The sequence below is a fragment of the Phyllobates terribilis genome, unplaced genomic scaffold (genome assembly GCF_046119375.1).
Source record: "Phyllobates terribilis strain yellow unplaced genomic scaffold, ASM4611937v1 Scaffold_7__3_contigs__length_470593459, whole genome shotgun sequence".
Taxonomy (NCBI): domain Eukaryota; kingdom Metazoa; phylum Chordata; class Amphibia; order Anura; family Dendrobatidae; genus Phyllobates; species Phyllobates terribilis.
The window spans coordinates 395702273-395722931 of NW_027362767.1; the positions used below are offsets into that span (position 1 = coordinate 395702273).

The 20659-nt window shown below is 48.7% G+C and overlaps 1 pseudogene; it reads right to left on the reverse strand.

Moving 5' to 3' along the window:
* The window catches only part of LOC141154986 (cytochrome P450 2G1-like), a 103951-nt pseudogene that overhangs the window by 59910 nt on the left and 23382 nt on the right, over window positions 1-20659 (reverse strand).

Consider the following 20659-nt stretch of genomic DNA (forward strand, 5'->3'; position numbering starts at 1 on the left):
AGCAAAGGAAACTAGCTACTTTTCTTCCTCCTCCTCCTCTTCCTCATTGTCACACAATCCACATTGGGATGGGATGAGGCTGGGCTGTGTGTAATCACCCTGTATATTTCCTTGCTCCATCTCATCGTGCTCTGCCTACAATGCATCCTCTCTAATTGTGAGCAGAGAGCATTTCAGAAGACAGAGAAGAAGTATGTTGATGCTAATTATGGCATCATCGCCGCTCACCATCTTGGTGGAGTCCTCAAAGTTTTGGAGGATGGTACATATGTCTGACATCCATGTCCACTCCTGAGGTCTTATTTGTGGAGTCTTAACTGAATACCAACTGCCTTGTTGATGCTGGTAGTCAACAACTGCCCTCTTCTGCTCACAAATCGTTCACAACATCTGCAGTGTAAAGTTCCAACACGTGGAGACATTGCAGATCAGTCGGTGAGCAGGAAGCTGCAAACTCTGCTAAAGCACATCAAAGGAGGTGGAAGCTGTAGCTGACTTTCTAAAATTGGCACACAGGTGGCGTACCTTGACAAGTAGATCCATAACATCCAGGTAGGTTTGTGAAACCACTGAACCACGAAGTTAAGCACATGGGCCAGGTATGGTACATGTGTGAGTTTGCCTCAGAGCTGCCACCAGGTTCCGGCCATTGTCACACATGACCATGCCTGGCTGTAGGGTCAGCGGTGACAGCCACAAATCTGCCTGCTCTTTCAGAGCTGTCCACAACTCTTCAGCGTTTTGTGGTTTGTCATCTAAGCATATTAGCTTTGTCACGGCCTGTTGCCCCTTGGCTGAGGCAGTGCTGCAGTGTTCCAGCTTGTGATTGATGTGGTTATTTCGAAGATGGATGCTGAAGAGGAGGAGGAGGTGGTGCAGATGCTGTAGAGTATGGGGGAGGGGTCAACCCTGATTGACCCAGGGCCTGCAATCCTCGGCGTTAGGAGGACGTGTTCCGTTCCAAGGTCCGACTGAGTCCCAGCTACCAATATGTTAACCCAGTGTGCATTCAGCGAGATTTACCTGTTAGAACCCTCCTGTTTGTTTTTTCCATCTTGTGTTTTGCGGTCACGTGACCACCTGCCTTTATATTCCAGCTCCGCCCTTTTGGCTGTGCTGGACTCCAGTGTTTTGACTGTTTTGCTATCCAGGTGCTTCTGTGCCTTTCTCTGTCAGTTCACTTGGTCCTTCTGGGACCTCTAGTACATTTTTTCAGTTTATCTTTTTGTGTTCTGCAACAACTTCTCTGTTAAGGAGGTGTCCCATTTTTGTTCCAGTCCTTAGATCTTTTAGGGACCCCTCCCCTATATGCTTTAGGTCTTTGTTCAGACTAGTCAAGGACTAAGGGGGGTCTGTTTGCAAGGAACAGGCAGCCCGCTACATCATAGGGATTCAGCTTAGTCTTACTGTAGGGACAGCATTCTCCTTTCTTTCCTTAGTACATGTTGCAGATCATAACAGTACCGTCCCTGCCCACAAGCACATGTCCACATGTCCGTGGTTAGGTGGACTTTCCCAGTAACTGTGTTGTTGAGGGCACGTCTAATACTGTGGGACACGTGCTCGTTTAATGCGGGGATGGCACACCGGGAGAAATAGTGGAGGCTGTGGACCAAGTGCCAAGGGACGGTTACCGCCATCAGGTTGCGGATAGCTTCCGTCTCCATGAACCTAAAAGGAAACATTTTGAGTGCAAGCATTCGTAAAATGTGTGATTTTAGTAGTGTGGCCTGTTGGCTGCATATTTGCGCTTGCGTTCCAAGGACTGGGGTAGGGACAACTGAACTCTGAGCTGGGACAAGGACGTGGTCGTGCTTGCTGATGGTGCTACTTGAGAATGTGCAAAGACAGGTGCAGGGAGGCATTTTGGCATGCGCCATGGGCAGGGAATTGGTGTGCAAACACAACAGCGGAACAAGCAGTGAGGTCACCCGCAGACATTGTTGCTTGATCCTGGGGTTTGACCCACTTAGTTGGGTGCTTTGCTGCCATGTGCCTGATCATGCTGGTGGTGGTCAGGCTGCTAGTTTTGCTACCACTGCTGATGCTGGCCTGGCAGGTGGTGCAAATGGCTTTTTTGGGGTTATCTGCTGAGTCTATAAAAAATAACCAGACTAGGGAAGACATAACATTTGTACTGGCAACTTCCGTCGTGTTGGCATTACGAGGAACGCTTTCCTGCCTTGTGTCTGTAGTCACCACACTGTTTCTTCCTGCCTGTTTTGGTTCTACGCCTCCCTCCCCCTGTGTGCTGCTGTTCTCGCTCTGTATGTCCCCCTGCCAGATTGGATCAGTTACTATATCATTCACCACCTCGTCTTCCACTTCCGCACCCTGGTCTTCTCCTGACTTTCTGGCAATTGTGTCTCATCATCATCATCCACCTCCTGAGATAGTAGTTGCACTTTACCACCGTCACCTTCATGTGAACATGGCTGCTCCAATATTTAGGGATCGCTACATGTGTTCTCCTCTTTACTCGCTTGAAGCTGGCCGGGAGAGAGGACCGAATCTACAAATGGAAAAGTGAACAGCTCTTCTGAGTGTCCAAGTGTGGGATCAGTTGTCTCCAGGCCCACGGCATGGTGGGAGGAAGGAGAATCAGAGTGAGGAATATGAGGTCCATACTTTCGGCTACTGACACTTGACAGTGTAGAAGACAGGGTGGAGGTGGTGATGGCAACGTGACTGGAAGCATTATCTTTATCTGCTATCCAACCAATAACATTTTGACACTGATCTGTGTTCATGAGTGGTGTTCTGCAGTACCCTAGTATTTGGGACAGGAAGGTCGAGCTATAAGATGTGGGTGTTTGTTGTGGCACAATTTCAACTTCCCATGGCTAGGTCCTCGGCCTCTGCATGCACCATCACGTCCACTTCCCCATCCCTTGTCACACACCTTGCCCATTTTAAAAGGAGGATTATATTTTCCATGTTCACAAGAAATGGCTGATTTTGGAACGCAGTTATTTGTGATACGTCTGACAATGAACCACAATTTTAAATAGCTGGCCTGTAATTTACTAATATTATTCTACACAGAGACGTAGTGTGAATAGCTTCACCGACACATTGCAATGGAATGAAAATGGAAGAAATGTATGATTTTTGAACAGTCTTATAGGTAATATGTCTGACAGAGAACCATGGCTTTAAATTGTAGGCCTGTAATTTACTAATATGACTCTACACGGAGACGTAGTGTGAATAGCTTCACCGACACACTGCAACAGAATGGAAAAGGATGCCAATATTTTCCACATTCAGTTCAAATTTCTGGATCATTATCGCTGAAATATGGAACAGATCTGTCTTTATTATGCAGTGAGAACAAGCAAATGGAGCAGAAAAATGGTGTACTCTGGATTGCTTTTTAAGCAAATAACCAGGATTAAGATTAAAAAAAATTGCCCTGGCCCCTGAAATCTGGGGCTATGTCTAGAAATATCTATAATTATTACAGAAGCAGCAGACAGGACATTCAATGGACCCTCTTGTGCTGTATCATACCCTGCAATTTGCCACATACACTGCCTCCCTGCCTAGCACTGATTATATGTAGTTGGATTAGTCCTCAGATGGACTGTTAGTTCAGATAGATATTATAGATATATGTTGTGGAATATGTATACTAATTCTAACTAGATCTCTCCCTGATGGAACAGCAGCTCTCCCTACTCTTTCTGATTCCGGAGTTGACTGTGACGAGCATGGCGGCACCCGGTTTTATATATACCTGATGATGCTGTCTGGCCAGCCAATCACTGTAATGCCCACAACCAACATGGCTACGGCATTACAGTGCATGGCAGGCAATCCCTGCATGTTCATTGGCTCTCTAAAGAGCGCCAAACATGAAGGGAAGGGACCCGAGTGCCCACCAGAGAAACCCGGAAATACTCGTCGAGCACCAAGCTTGTCGAGCACAGTGATGCTTAGGCGAGTACTGAGCAGTGGCGAACAAGTTCGCTCATCACTAGTTAGCATCTTTCTACCATTGACAATAGCTCAGACCTTTTGTGAGATGCTTCACATTTCTCAGTCCAAAAAAACCTTTAAGTCGTGTCTTAAACTGTTTTATGTGATAATTCTAATAAACTGTTTATTAATTCAATGGGTTTAAAAAACATACACAGACAATTCAATTCAAAATCCTATTGTGTAATATGTTTTGGTCTTCCTTCCTTATTCCAGTCTATGTCAACCAACCATATCAAAATATTTTCATATAGTGAAGCTTAAATTCACCATTCCCAGATCAAAATCGCGTAATAACCTCTTACCTGTAGAAAATGGCATAAGGGCATCACTCTTCTTAATGCAGCCTTTCTCATTAAGAAAGCGTCCAGGATCAAACTCCTCAGGGTTTTTGAAGTGTTTGGGGTCTTTCAAAACAGAGGTCAGGACTGGGAACACCAAGCTTCCCTGAAAGTAAATATATAAATATGCAAATCTAGAAAAATTGAAGAGTTAAAAGTGAGGTCTATTTAGTTATTCCTATGAAGGATGAACAAATCTCCTGAAATACACTTTCGTCAGAATTCATGATGAGCGATGAGCGAGTACAGTAATATTCGTAATTGCTATTCTCGTAATGAGTACTTTGTAATAATCGCGTGTTCGTTCCGAATAGCGAGTACAATGTAAGTCAATGGGAAATGCGAGTAATTTTTTGCTGGACCCTACAAAGTGTTCTGGAGGCCTGAGGAAAAAGTTGAAATGGATGGGAAAGTGATGAAACAGAATGAGAAGAGCCTGGAGAATGTGCCTGCATGCATTTCTGACTCACATATGGTTTCTGGGAATAAGATTTTAGCAGTATTACGGTACTTTTAAAGACACACAAGACCAACTATCAAACCTAACCTAAATTGCATTTAACAGGCCAAGAAACAGTTTTTCCTGCACAATCACTTGTATATAAGGCTAAATAAACCAGAGAAACTAAAAAAATATCCCTTTGAGCGTTTGTTCACACATACTGTTGTGGCTTTTTTTTGCCTTTTACACTTGGGAAGGCCCTGACTTATACATTTTGTAGGTCCCTGTGTCATACATCATTTTTAGTTCGCTATTCCCCAGTACTTTACAAGCACAGCTTGAACGTACCAGTAGTTATGTTGATCTTTGACCTGAGAGGCCTCACGTGGCTCTGTAACATGTGTTTTGGAGGGACAGCTGTTACTTAGACATTTGGGTGGTCCCTCCATCATTCACACTCAGATAGTGGAATACATATTCCATAGCAGTTTACAATGTGCCCATTGTAGCGTTGGGCTTGACCCTCCTCCTCCTCCTCATCCACCACCATGTGATACTGCGGCCCTAAATTCAAATGTTCAGAGTCCCTGCAGTAGGCAGGAAAGTTGAGTTTTGTGAGAGCCCTCCTCTAGAAATTTTGGAGGTGCCTCTTGTGTACATTTGAGAGTGCCCTAACTTATTCATATTGTAGGGCCCTCACGCTATTATTTAACTCATTTAATGGCAGAGACTACAGAGAAAAAGGCCAAGAGACATGGAGTACTAGAAAGTAGCAGTGAGTGCGGCCTGCGATCCTCAGGTATGGCTGAACTCTGTGAACTGGAAAAATAAAGTTGCACTAGTCAACTGGATGACGAGCTCAAATATATCACTTGTGCAAGTCAATGGACAAAGGATATATGGTGCCCCCCTCCAGGATGGGTTGGAGAAGCTTCTCCAAATGGCTCAGAGATTTTGATTGTCAATATTCCACTGATTATATAAAGGAAGATTCCATGACAAGGGCCTCCCTTTACAAACATCATCTACGATGGAGTACTGTAGTAGTTGTGGCCCTCAATTCAAGTTTTCAGAGGGCCATCAGTCGGTCATCAACAGTCAGTGTAAATTTCTATTGAATATGTATCGCCAATCTGAGTCACAATGTGGCACAAGCCAGGCATGTTTTTTTGCCAAATAGGGTGACTGACAGTACATTTCTATTGAATATATATCCGCTATCTCAGTCACAATGTGGCACAACCTGTGACAAGGGCCTCCAATGACAAATATTAGTTTGTTAGGACAACTGTACATTCCAGATTTGTCCACTGCTCAATATGCATAGGGTTTGTAAAAATTAGCCCTATGGGCTGAGTCATGGTTGACTCACTATTGACAGCTAGCTTGGCTTGTTTCAACAACATCTGAAAATCTGTCAACAAAACCCAAAATGCCCAAAAAACATGTTGTTAAGGGACGTGGTGTTGTCAGTGGTGAGCGAGTAGGCACTCAGTCTGTGTCAGGTCAGAAGAAGCTTGATGCATCCACTATGTTTCTGGAAAAATTTCCAGGTCTGGAATGTAAACGTGTGTGGAAGCCAGAAGAGTGAGAGCAGATTCTGTCTAGGATAGCTGACAAGGCCTCTACGCATTTGTCAAGCAGCAACAAATCTTCCACGACCACACAGTCTACTGTGGATACATAGAAGGTGCCCATTCAAACCTGAAGCTGGTTCTCCTTCCTCCATTATCAGTCACAGGAGACATATGACCCTTAGCTTGGCCACTCCGAGGGTCTGTTTGGTACGTATCCTTTGGTTGGCTCTGGCCTATCACCATGCAGCATTGAAGAGGAACAAGAGGAGATGGCATGCATTGATGCTCAAGTATTTGGGGACCTGTGGCCAGAAGAAAGCCACTTGGAGGAACATCATTTACTGTCTCCAGAGGTGGAGGCTGATGATGATAAGATACAGTTGGCATCAGGTCAGCCTACAATGTCAACTGGGAAGGTGGATGAGATGGAAGATGAGGTGGTCCACTAATCCGATCTGGACCGTTGGCACACATAGCCATGAGAGCAACACAGAGGGAGATAGATATGTAGCACCAGCACAGGCACCAATGGGTTGTGGTTTGCCCAGAGTGAGAACTGGGTCAACTGTTCCCAAGAAGACCCCCGCTGTGCGCCAAGTCAGGGCAAGGGGGCATTCAGCTGCTGTGTGGAATTTTTTTTCTGAAAGTTCTTCAGAGAAAAACATTGTAGTCTGTAACATCTGCCATACCAAGTTGAGTAAAGGCCAGGGCAAAGGTAACCTGAGCACCACCAGTATACAAAACCACATGGCAGCCAAGCACCCCAGTAGGTGAGCGGAACACCAGGGTACCAAATTTGCATCTGCGGGTCAAACCAATGCCATGTCGCCTGAGTTATGTCCTTCAGAATCTGCTGTTCCAGAAGCAGGCTCACATACCTCCTGCCCACAAGCTGTGGTTGCTCACATACAACAAACATCAACCACATCCACTTCCTCGTCCCAGCAAAGCGTTCAATTGTCACTGCCTAAGAGCTTGGAAAGGAAGTGTAAATACCCAACCATGCACCCACAGGCACAAATACTAAACTCGCACATTGCCAAATTGCTAGCTGTGGAGATGTTGCCATTTAGGCTTGCGGGAACACAGTCTTTTCGTGATCTCTTAGCTGTGGCTGCCCCACGATACAGTGTTCCCAGCCGCTACTATTTTGCCCGGTGTGCCGTCACTGCATTACACAAGCACGTGTTAAGCAATCTGAACCGTGCTTCTCACTGGGAAGGTCCATCTAACAACAGAAAAGTGTACAAGTTGTTGTGGACAGGGATGATACATTTCTGTCACGGCACACTGGGTGAACCTGGTGGAGGGTAGGACAAAGGCGCAAACTGGAACATCACACATCCTACCCACGCCAAGAATAGCGGGCCAACTTCTGTCAGGGTTTCAGCCTCTTCATATTCCACTTCCTCTCTCCTCTCCTCCTGCTCCTCATCCTCTGCTGAATTACCCTCCCCATCACTGCCAAGCTGGGATCTGTGCAGCAGTGCATTGGCAAAGTGACAACACGCTCTGCTGAAGCTGATCTGTTAAGGCCAGAAAGCACACACTGCAGCAGAGCTGTGGCAAGCTTTAAAACAACAGACCAATCAGTGGCTCTCCCCGCTGCATCTTCAACCCGGTCTGGTCATCTGCGATAATGGGCATAACCTGGTGGCAGCTTTAAAGGATGCCAAGTTGGTACATGTGCCATGCATGGCTCACGTGCTGAACCTAGTTATTCAGAAATTTCTGAAAACTTACCGTAACTTGCCATACCTACTTGAGAAGGTGCGCCGTATTAGCGCCCATTTCCGCCATCACTCTACCCCTTTTGCTGGCTGCTCTTACAGCGCTGCAAAAGCAATTGAATTTGCCAAGTCAGCGACTCGTTTACGACCTACCCACGCAGTGGAACTCAACCTATCATATGTTCGCGAGGATTAGTGAACAGCAGAGGGCAGTAGCTGAATACCAGCTTCAACATGCCGTCAGACTGAGAGTCAGACATCACACATAACAACTCTTGAGTGGGTGTGGATAACTGAAATTTGTGAGCTTCTTGAGAATTTTGAGTACTGCACCAACCTCGTGAGCGGTGATCAGTCTATTATCAGCGTAACCATCCCGCTGCTGTATCTCTTGAAACAATCACTGCATGATCTTAAAGAGGAAGATTTGAGTGCTCAGCATGTTGGTATGGAGCCAGATTTCCCAATGGATGATACTACCCAGCCCAGCCAATATTCTGAGAGAACATTGGGTGATGAGGAGGACGATGAGGAGGATGAGGAGGGAGAGGACTTGTTTTTATGTGCTACCGTTGAGACTCATAATGCTACAGAAGGGACACCCAACCCAAGCTTCATGCCTGTCCAGCCTGGATGGACTGGAGAGGAGGAGGTGGAGGAGGAGGAGGCGAGTTAGCGTGAGGAGAGGATGGGTACTGTTTCTACTGTTGGTGACACAGAACATTTCCCTTTTTGAATAATGGCCCACATGGCCCAGTTCATGTGTAAGTGTTTGTGGCAAGACACTTGCATGATACACATTTTATCCAACAATAATAATAATAATAATAATAATATTAGATTTTATTTATATAGAGCCAACATATTCTGCAGCACTTTACAATTAAGCTGGGACATGTACATACAATAAATTAAATAGAAGGTAAGACGGTTTAAACAGTTACATTAGGAGTGAGGTCACTGCTCGCTGCTTACATTCTACAAGGAAATGGGGGGACACAATAGGTGAAAAATGCTTCTTATTTCAGGTCTGACAATTATAATAAGCATGGATTTTCATATAAAGCTGCATGATCCAGTCATCAGCCAGTAGGCTTAAGTGCAATAATCAAGTATTGAGTGCAGTTGTCGTGTGCATGGAGGGTGTGAAGACAGATGAATATTAGGGTGCAGATTCTGAATAATATTTAGAAGGAGGGAACAGGGGAAAGTTAGTTTACTGAGTAGTTGAGGTGGTAGGATTGTTTAAAGAGATGGGTTTTAAAAGCGTGCTTGAAGACGTGTGGGCTAAGCATCAGTCGGATCGTTTGTGGTAGAGCATTCCAGAGAACTGCTGCAGCACAAGAGAAGTCTTGGAGACGGTGGTGCCAGGTTCGGATTATGGGGGATGTTAGTCTTGGGCCGTTTGTAGCACGTGTAGGGCGATAGAAAGAGAAGATAGAGGAGGTATAAGGCGGTGCAGAACTTTGGAGTGCTTTGTGGGTGAAAGTGATGAGTTTACAGAACAGACCAAAAGTTTGGACACACCTTCTCATTTAAAGATTTTTCTGTATTTTCATGACTATGAAAATTATACATTCACACTGAAGGCATCAAAACTATGAATTAACACATGTGGAATTATATACTTAACAAAAAAGTGTGAAACAACTGAAAATATGTCTTATATTCTAGGTTCTTCAAAGTAGCCACCTTTTGCTTTGATGACTACTTTTCACACTCTTGGCATTCTCTTGATGAGCTTCAAGAGGTAGTCCCTGGAATTGGACTTCCAACAATCTTGAAGGAGTTCCCAGAGATGCTTAGCACTTGTTGGCCCCTTTGCCTTCACTCTGCGGTCCAGCTCACCCCAAACTATCTCGATTGGGTTCAGGTCTGGTGACTGTGGATGCCAGGTCATCTGGCGTAGCACCTCATCACTCTCCTCCTTGGTCAAATAGACCTTACACAACCTGGAGGTGTGTTTGGGGTCATTGTCCTGTTGAAAAATGCATGATGGTCCAACTAAACGGAAACCGGATGGAATAGCATGCCACTGCAACATGCTGTGGTAACCATGTTGGTTCGGTATGCCTTCAATTTTGAATAAATCCCCAACAGTGTCACCAGCAAAGCACCCACACACCATCACACCTCCTCCTCCATGCTTCACGGTGGGAACCAGGCATGTAGAGTCCATCCGTTCACCTTTTCTGCGTCACACAAAGACACGGTGGTTGGAACCAAAGATCTCAAATTTGGACTCATCAGACCAAAGCACAGATATCCACTGGTCTAATGTCCATTCCTTGTGTTCTTTAGCCCAAACATGTCTCTTATGCTTGTTGCCTGTCCTTAGCAGTGGTTTCCTAGTAGCTATTTTACCATGAAGGTTTGCTGCACAAAGTCTCCTCTTAACAGTTGTTGTAGAGATGTGTCTGCTGCTAGAACTCTGTGTGGCATTAACCTGGTCTCTAATCTGAGCTGCTGTTAACCTGCGATTTCTGAGGCTGGTGACTTGGATAAACTTATCCTCAGAAGCAGAGGTGACTTTTGATCTCCGTTTTCTGGGGCGGTCCTCATGTGATCCAGTTTATTTGTAGCACTTGATGGTTTTTGCAACTGCACTTGGGGACACTTTCAAAGTTTTCCCAATTTTTCGCACTGACTGATCTTCATTTCTTAAAGTAATGATGGCCACTCATTTTTCTTTACTTAGCTGCTTTTTCTTGCCATAATACAAATTCTAACAGTCTATTCAGTAGGACTGTCAGCTGTGTATTCACCAGACTTCTGCACAACACAACTGATGGTCCCAACCCCATTTATAAGGCAAGAAATCCCACTTATTAAGCCTGACAGGGCACACCTGTGAAGTGAAAAACTTTTCCGGTGACTACGTCTTGCAGCTCATCAAGAGAATGCCAAGAGTGTGCAAAGCAGTCATCAAGGCAAAAGGTGGCTACTTTAAAGAACCTAGAATATAAGACATATTTTCAGTTGTTTCACACTTTTTTGTTAAGTATATAATTCCACATGTGTTAATTCATAGTTTTGATGCCTTCAGTGTGAATGTATAACTTTCATAGTCATGAAAATACAGAAAAATCTTTAAATGAGAAGGTGTGTCCAAACTTTTGGTCTGTACTGTATATTGTATCCTGTAGCGAATGAGCAACCAGTGTAATGACTGGCACAAGAAGGAGGTGTGGCACCCTGCTATTGCAGGTACCACAGGACCCAAAAGGGTACATGGACGGACTTCTCCACAAGAGGCCCTCATTACATAACAGACACCTCCACCCTTCCACCTCATACCACCAGAGGGTGCCCTGTTAGGGATATATATACTGTAGGGTGGAGTTAGGTAGGCAGAGTGTGCTGGCACTGAGACCAATAAAGAAGCATCATGTGAGTTGCTGTGCTGAGGGCCAGCCAGGACCTAAACACGTGCTGAAGCCTTGGGCCCTAGAGCGGGGCCGGAGGCAAGGAGAAGAGTGAGAGGAGCAGAGGAGCATCTTAGGCTCACCCCAGAACACAAGCCGAACACCAGGTCCGCACCTACAGGGTCCTCTACGCCCATTAGGGACAACCGGTATACCAGGAGGATTCTAGACCCCTGATCAACCTGAAGCTACAATCATCTATAGAACTAGGAACCACGAAGGCCCCAGAGTCCAGGGATAGTGATAGCCAGAAGAAAGTTCTTACCACCAAGCATGCAGGTTAGGAGAGTGAAAGAGTACAGAAGCTAGGCCTAGTTTCAGGCTGGTCAGAAGCTTCAGAGAGAGAGGAAGAAACATATCAGGAGGCCTTATACCCGCTCACTGGGGAGATTCCAGAAGTGCACCCTTCCTATCAAGTACCCTGGACCGTACCTGTCATCTACACCAGTAAAGGTACTGAAGCGAACCCCCTGTGTGCGTGTCTGTTATTCTCCCCTGCATCCCTTCCATCAACCTGGCCCCTGGGGCCCGCACCGCCTGTGGGGAGCACAAACATCCCAGCTGCCATCCCATCACCCCCCGGAGGTCTGCAGCAGCGCTGGTACTCATTACCAGGAGCCACAGGTGGCGTCACGAGATAAAACTGTTAACAAACCCCCTTTTAAAGAGTGACCTGAGGGTACAGGCCCGGGAGCCAACTGCCGTAAACTCCTAAGAAGGTAAAGGCCCGGGTACCGAGTCCCTCCATATTCCCCCTGAGCGAGTCAGAGGCATCGGTGAAGCAGCTGGACAGAAATATGACCCTGGCTGCTGCATTCAGGAAGGATTGGAGAGGAGAAAGTTTGGTAAGAGGGAGACCGATCAGAAGAGAGCTGCAGTAGTCCAGACAACAGTGAATAAGAGTGACAGTAAGAGTTTTAGCAGTTTCAAAGGTGAGAAAAGGTTGGATTCTGGAGATGTTTTTAAGGTGCAGGTGACAAGAGAGACCTATACTGGTTGGCCACCTTTCTCGATTCACGGTACAAGGAGAAATTTCCTTCTGTGCTTTTGGATTCCTCAAAGAGTTTTACAATGGAATATTTCATAAGGGCCATTGTAAATCAGTTGCTGAAAACATCACCCTCAGATAATGCGGGTGGTAGAGGTACCGACTCTTTTCAACACCAAGGGATAATGAGGAGTGACACGAACACCAGCTCCAACAGATGTGGGGGGAAAATGTGCACAGATTGGGCAATTTTCAAAAATCAAGCACAACAGCAAGGGCTATCTGTGCCTGTAACAATGCCAAGGAGGGATAAGTTGCAGAACATGGTCAAGGGGTACTTAAGTGACCATACGTGCGTCCTTTCTGACGCTTCAGTTCCCTTTAATTATTGGGTGTCTAACCTGAACACTTGGCCCGACTTCTCCTTATATGCCTTGGAGGTGCTGGCCTGCCCGACTGCTAATGTGGTGTCAGAGTGTGTTTTCAGTTCCACTGAGGCAATCATCACTGAGAGGTGCACACGCCTCTCCATGGAAAATGCAGACAAACTTACTCTGATTAAATTCAACAAGGACTGAATATCTCCACAGTTTGTAATCCCTGCAGATGACAGCAAGCCAACCTAAATTCACCAAAAATGCATATTCATGCTACTGCTGTTAACGTCACCCCCTTCCCATAAAAACCTGTTTCCTTCCTTCATCAACCATCACTCAACTCATAGGGCAAATTTTTACAAACCCTATGCACATTGTGCAGTGGGCAAACCAGGACAGTATTCCTACTCCAGCTTAACTACTATTTGTGATTGGAGGCTCTTGGGATGGTGGATTCCTGCATCAACCATTACTCAGCCCATAGGGCTAATTTTTACAAACCCTATGCACATTGTGCAATGGACAAACCAGGACAGTATTCCTACTCCAGCCTAACTATAATTTGTGATTCATGGCCCTTGGGATGGTGGCTTCCAAAATAGTGGATAAAATGGCTTGATGTGTGCTTGGGAGCAGGCAGTAGGAAATGTTTGGACTACTGCTTTGTGTAGAGCACTAAATGCATTTTTTAAGTGGACTAATGTGGACAGCAGAAGGCAGACTATTGTGGCACCCTGCTGTTCACAGGTACCACAGGACCCAGGGTGCATGGACAGACTTCTCCACAAGAGGCCCTCATTACATACAAACACCTCCACCCTTCCACCTCATACCACCAGAGGGAACCCGTTAGGGATATATATATGGAGGGTGGAGCCAGGCAGTCAGTTAGTTGTTGGAGAGCGTGCTGATGCTGAGAACAGCGAAGACGCAGCACCTCTGTTGCTGAGTTATGAGGGCCCTGAGTGTGGCTGATGGCAAAGAAGAGAGGAGAGAGGAGTTGAAGGGGCAGAGGAGCATCCTAGGCTCACCCCGAAGATACAAACCGGACACCGGGTCCGCGCCTACAGGGTCTTTTATACACAGTAGGGACCACCGGCATTCCAGGAGAACTACAAGACCCTGGCCGACCTGAAGCTAAACCCTTAACAGGACCAGGAACCACAAAGGCCCCAGCGTTACCAGGGATAGTGGTTGCCAGCAGAAGGTCCTACAAGCAAGCGACACATTAAGGAACAGCACGACACATAAGCTAGGCCCAGATGCAGGCTGGCCAGGAGCATACAGAGAGGCAGACACGGACCAGGAGGCCTTATACCCACTCACTGGGGAGAAGTCCTGAAGTGCACCCATCCTACTGAGTACCCTGGACTGTACCTGACATCTGCACCAGTAAAGGTATTGAAGCAAATCCCCTGTCTCTGTCAGTTACTCCTGCTGCGCCATCCCGCCTGCACTACAAGCATCACCATTCACCACCAAACTCCACACTGCCCCGGGGGCCCGCTCCGCCTGTGGGGAGCAGAAACATCCCAGCTGCCATCCCATCATCCCCCGGAGGTCTTCAGCAGCGCTGGTAATCCTTACCAGATACCACAGGTGGCGTCACTAACTCTTTAAATCCCATATAAATAATCCCCCTTTTATTGACCGCCCTAGGTCACGCACTGAGCCAGCCACTGTGACATATTCCCCCGGCATCGGGTTCCCCACGGCCCAGGGGGTGCGTCAAACTCATCCCAAAACAGCAGGGAAAATGGCCTGGTGCATGTTTGGTAGCAGGCAGAAGGAAATGTTTGGACTACTGCTTTGTGTAGCGCACTAACCACCTTTTTAAGTGGACTAATGTGGACAGCAGAAGCCAGGCCCTGACCCCTAAAACAGCTGGGAAAGTAGACCGGTGCTTTTGAAAAAAAGGCAGCACAAAATACTACTACTCTGTATGCTGGAAAAATATTGATTTGCCTCTGACAAGAGCTGTTTTAAGATGGACACTGGAAGAACCCTTTAACCGCTGCCTACCTAATACACAATCTCTCCCTCTTGGTACTCTGACTTTGTTGTGTGTCTTCAGCTCTGAAAAAAGCTTTTTGTTGGAGGTATTGTTGGTGGTATTATGGAGCGAGTGAGCGGCTCCATTAAACTGTCCCTGCTCGAGTATCTCTCCCTCCCTACTCTACACAGAACTAGTATACACTGCAGGTAGCCCTTAAAAGGGCTTTTGTTTTATCAAGAGGCCGAAACACTTTCCCTAGCAGCTCAGAGATCTCTCCCTATACTTGTCGAATGCTGGCTCCAGATGCAATGTGCACAAAATGGCGGCGGCAGGTCTTAAATAGACCATGACACTGGGCGGCCAGCCAATCACATTAATGCCACAACCAAGATGTCTGCGGCATTACTCTGATTGGTTAAGAAGCCCGGCATGTTTAGTGGCTGCAAAGAAGGCGGCAAAACTGCTGGGCGGGACATCCGAATATAGCGAGGCGAGTAAATAAATACTCGCAATATAACGAGTAACCCCAATACCGTATTATCCGTGCGAATAGCAAATAGTAACAAATACACTTGCTCATCACTAGGCAGAATCAATTCAGTCTAAATCAAATTTAGTCCAAATTGCAAGTGTGCTGAAAAGACGTTAAATATGTTCTGAAGTTTCTCCATACCCCACAGCTCCATTCCTTGGTCCTTCTGACTCGCCCCCTGGGCGACGTGGGGAACCCGGAACCGGGCCTCTTGTGGGATGCTGGGGGTTGTAGTCTCCGTGTGGCGCCGACCCGGTCCATGGCTCAGGGTGGTCAAACCAGTGGCAGTCTTATTAGTATTATAATTGTTCGACTATGCCACTCGTGGATTGCGGTCAGTGGGGACCGCCGCTGCAAGGCAGACCGCCGAGGCCAATGTTGTGTGTGCAGCTAAGAATGGGATGACTCCCCACGGGAGAAGTATAGCCTCAGGGCAGTTAGTGTAGATGATGGTAGTAATGGTGCACGAGCGTCCCAGCACTGTTAGTGCTGGTGCGGCAAAGAAGCACAGAGACGTGTGGTCGCAGTTTCCAATGTTTTACTCACAGTTCTTTACTGGTCCTAGTCACCTCGGTACCGGTGGTGACTGCCCAAGCCGTGCTGCGTCCACCAGGCAAGGGGCTCGACCAACTCCCAGGCAACTCCAGAGCGTGGCACAGGGCTCCCTTCTCTTCCCTTCTCTGGTCATGCCCCACCAGTGACTCTACGTTTGTCCGGCTGCCTCGGGCCTTCTCTTGGGAGGCAGATTCCTGCGTCCCTGACCCTATGTGGTGTGCCTTCCTGGTAGGTGTAGTGAGTGGTCGCACCGAGATATAGTCACGACCGCCGGTCTTTGGCTGAGGATTAGTCGCCTCCATCAATTTGGGATCCGGTACCCTATTCTGCCAACCCGTCACCCGCAATCTCCTGGGTCTATGGGGTTCCTTCTTCTCTCGTGTCTCTGGGCCTCTCTTAATGTTCCTTGTTTCCTTTCTCTTCTGTTCCAGTCCTCTCTGTTGTTTCTGGCCTCCACTCCAGGCCTGCCTCGTGGAGCTGGGCCCAGACTGAGCCACAGCTCCCTGTCAGCCTTCTCTGGCTGAACTTCTCCTCTGGACTCACTCCCCGGACTGAACACTGTTCTAAGATGGTGCCCACCTTATATACCTCCCTCTATGTGTGAGCCTAGGTGACTAGCAACCAATGGGCTCCTACCTATGCCCAGAGACCCACCCCTATCTGCTCCTACACCACTGGGTTTTCCTCCCCCTCCCCACTCCAGCCAGGGACAGATGCTGTCGTGCCTGCACTTCTGTGGGAGCACCGTTGAGCTGTCCCTCGGAAATGGGGTGTGTGTGGTGCATGCAGCTTACTGAGTCCTGGTCCACACTCCATTCTTACCCGGGAGTGGAATATCACACCTCTGGTTTGAGGTGCAATACCCCTGTAGCAGCCGAGCCCTCGGGGTGCTACATTCCCCCCTGGTAAATCACAGCAGGTCCTCGGGCTGGAAAAGAATAAAAACAGTTTAAAACATACAAAATTTTAGAGTGCACTCGCATATAAGACATCAACTATTAACTCATCCCTTTATGGGAGGTGCTCTTCTCTTTTTTTAACGTTACTGGTATAAAACATTATAAAACATCTTGCTAATGCCACCGGAACTCTTTTATAAAACACTATATAAAACTTTGGCATTACTATTTTAGTAGCATATCAAACTTTTTCAGCATAAAACATTGTCAAGTAAAACATTCTTTCACAAACACATTCTTGAGTTCTGGCTGCTGTTCAACTTGCGACCAGATATTCACTCTTCTTACTGGTGCAACAGTCCATTTAATTCGTCCTGAGGTAGACGTTGCAGTTCTTTTATAAAACCAGTAGGGGGCGCTTTAAGAAGTGCAACTATTTACAAGGGATTGGCCGTTCCCAGTCCTCGGCCGGTTGGAAAGGGGGAATGGCTGCTCACAGTCCTCAGCCTGGTAAAGGTTATAAGGTCAACTTTTATCAGGAAACAGTCCCTATACCCTGACAGGTAACTATATACAGTTAATTTTACCGTTTATTCAGTAATGGTGTCCCTCTTGCTCTTCCGGGTAATCTTCAGGTCCGTCCGGACCCTCAGGGTACTCCATGTCTGGGCGGTACCGCAGTTCCTCCTCGGTCAAACAGTGAACATGGAGGGCGTACAGTCCTTTCACTCCTTTGTGCCGGGTGTAAGTGACCACATCTCCAGGGTACAAGTCACATCCGTGATGTCCCTCTGGCAGGTGGCTCTCTACGTCTCTCCTGGTGATGAAGACGTCGGTTGCGGCCACTGGGTCTCTTATGAAGCCCCAGCCATGCTCCAGCTGGAACTTTACTACAGTCCCGGTGGCTCGGGGACGGCGGATGGCTTGGGAGTCCTGACGGGCCCTCCTCTTCTGTTCCGCACTCCGGGCTTGGAGTCACTCCTCCCTGATGCGCCTCTGCCGCCGCTCCCTTTCGAAGGTGGCCAGCTACTGACGGCAGCAATCCAGGTGACGGGCTGCGTCCGCCCGGGTTTCTTGGGGGAATCCCATTAGATGTTCGCCAGTGGTGTCCCACTCAAATTGGGCGTCTTCTAGCGGGAGCGGGGTGTTCTCTACGGGCTCCGGAGCCGGTATCAGAGGCTCGCGCGGGGGCTGGGTTCTCCAGGGCTGACCGCTGGTCAGTTCAGCCGGCCACACCAGGGGCATTCCATCTGGGCCCATATGCTGGGCGAAGAGATCTGCGCCCAGGGGTGGTATGGTACAGGACCCCCTTCGGGGAGCAGTGCCCGGGGGCACTTGGCCTTGCGACCAGGCTGGGGGTCATCTGCTGATCGCGCCCGGGGATGGGACAGTCACGGTAGGGGGCGCTGGTGGGGTGGCGGCGCCTGGGTGTACTGGGGCTTGCGTCCCGGCCTGTGACATCTCCTGCTTTACGGCGCCCGGGTTCAGAGGGCACAGAGCGGGGCGGGGCGTGACAGCGACGCCTGCAGCCTGAGGCCTAGCTGGTGGCGGTGGAGGCGTGGTATCAGGTACGGTCCCCGGGGCTTTGGGTCCCGCAACGGAGGGTGGGGGCAGGCTGGTGGTCTCAGAGCGTGGAGTGATGGCGTCCCCATTACCTGCCTCGGTCTCCGTTGCCTCCTCCGCGACGTCGTTCACAGCCGCCAGTCCATCCTCGCCGCCCTCACAGGCAGGCGCACTGCTCGGTCCTCGCGGTCTCTCCTGCTGGCCAGTTACATGCTGCCGGGCCAACTCCTCCTTCCACCCGGCAAACACATTTCGCTGCGCCCAGAACATCCTCTGATTTAGGTCCTCCAGCGCAGCTCGTGCGCGCTTCGGGTCTCTGGGCAGCTGTGCCAGCAACTCCGTTAAGCTGCAGGGTGGCTCAGCTTGCAGCAGGCTGCGGGCCAGGGTGCTGGTGGAGTTCGCTGCTCCCTCCATCTCCGGGTGCGGTATGTCCAGACTAATCCAGGCCGCACCCGGCCCCACAGTTTTCTTTCCTATCCGCCCCCAAGGGGGGTGGTCTTGGGGGCATCTGCTGACAATCACCTTTAGGGGCAGCCCCCCCACGTTGATGGACATCTCCACTGCCGCACTTATAGTTGCTGGGGGCGGGCCCCTTCTCTGGCACCACTCTGGGACCTGGCCCATGATGGGAGGCGGCTTACTGCTGTCTTTTGGTGCGCACATAATGGCGTCCGCTCTGCCGGGGCGGGAAAAACAGATGAAGATGGCGGGAAACGACCCAAGATGGCGTCCGATGGCTGGAAACGACTCCGGACGGCAGGAAAACTTCACCACAGTAAGTATCTCTGTCTCTGAAGGCGCGCAGTACCCGGTGCCAGCAGGCTGGTTTGAATCCTGCCGACTACGCCAAAAGTTGACTCGCCCCCTGGGCCGCGTGGGGAACCTGGAACCGGGCCTCTTGTGGGATGCTGGGAGTTGTAGTCTCCGTGTGGCAGCGACCCGGTCCGTGACTCAGGGTGGTCAAACCAGTGACAGTCTTATTAGTATTGTTTTTGTCCGACTACGCCACCCATGGATTGCGGTCAGTGGGGACCGCCACTGCAAGGCAGCCCGCCGAGGCCGGTGTTGTGTGTGCAGCCAAGAATGGGATGACTCCCCACGGGAGAAGTATAGCCTCAGGGCAGTTAGTGTAGATGATGGTAGTAATGGTGCACGAGCGTCCCAGCACTGGTAGTGCTGGTGCGGCAAAGAAGCACAGAGACGTGTGGTTGCAGTTTCCAATGCTTTACTCACAGTTCTTTACTGGTCCTAGTCACCTCGGTTCCGGCGGTGACTGCGTCCCTGACCCTATGTGGTGTGCCTTCCTGGTAGGTGTAGTGAGGGGTCGCACCGAGATATAGTCACGACCGCCGGTCTTTGGCTGAGGATTAGTCGCCTCCACCAATTTGGGATATGGTACCCTGTCTGCCAACCCATCACCCGCAATCTCCTGGGCCTATGGGGTTCCTTCTTCTCTCGTGTCTCTGGGCCTCTCTTAATGTTCCTTGTTTCCTTTCTCTTCTGTTCCAGTCCTCTCTGTTGTTTCTGGCCTCCACTCCAGGCCTGCCTCATGGAGCTGGGCCCAGACTGAGCCACAGCTCCCTGTCAGCCTTCTCTGGCTGAACTTCTCCTCTGAACTCACTCCCCGGACTGAACACTGTTCTAAGATGGTGCCCACCTTATATACCTCACTCTATTTGTGAGCTCAGGTGACTAGCAACCAATGGGCTCCTACCTATGCCCAGAGACCCACCCCTATCTGCTCCTACACCACTGCGTTTTCCTCCCCCTCCCCACTCCAGCCAGGGACAGATGCTGTCATGCCTGCACTTCTGTGGCAGCACTGTTGAGTTGTCCCTTGGAAATGGAGTGTGCGTGGTGCATGCAGCTTACTGAGTCCTGGTCTACACTCCATCCTTACCCGGGAGTGGAATATCACACCTCTGGTTTGAGGTGCAATACCCCTGTAGCAGCCGAGCCCTCGGGGTGCTACACTTCCAGTCTTTGAATCTTCTGGCTTAGACTACTGACTAGACCTCTCTAAGTCACTTAGAACACGATACACGTCATTGATATCAATAATTTGTATGAACTAGTCTGTGCCAAAAAATCCAAAGACCAATCCAAAGCTTGATCTTAAGGCCAACTCGAAGACCAGAGTCAGCAAGCGGGGGAAGTTTTATGCTAAATGCTTAATGATTGTGAAAGTTTCTTAAGATGTATGATTCAACACTACACAATACAGGGATATTAACATCACTTAGCTAGCTAGAA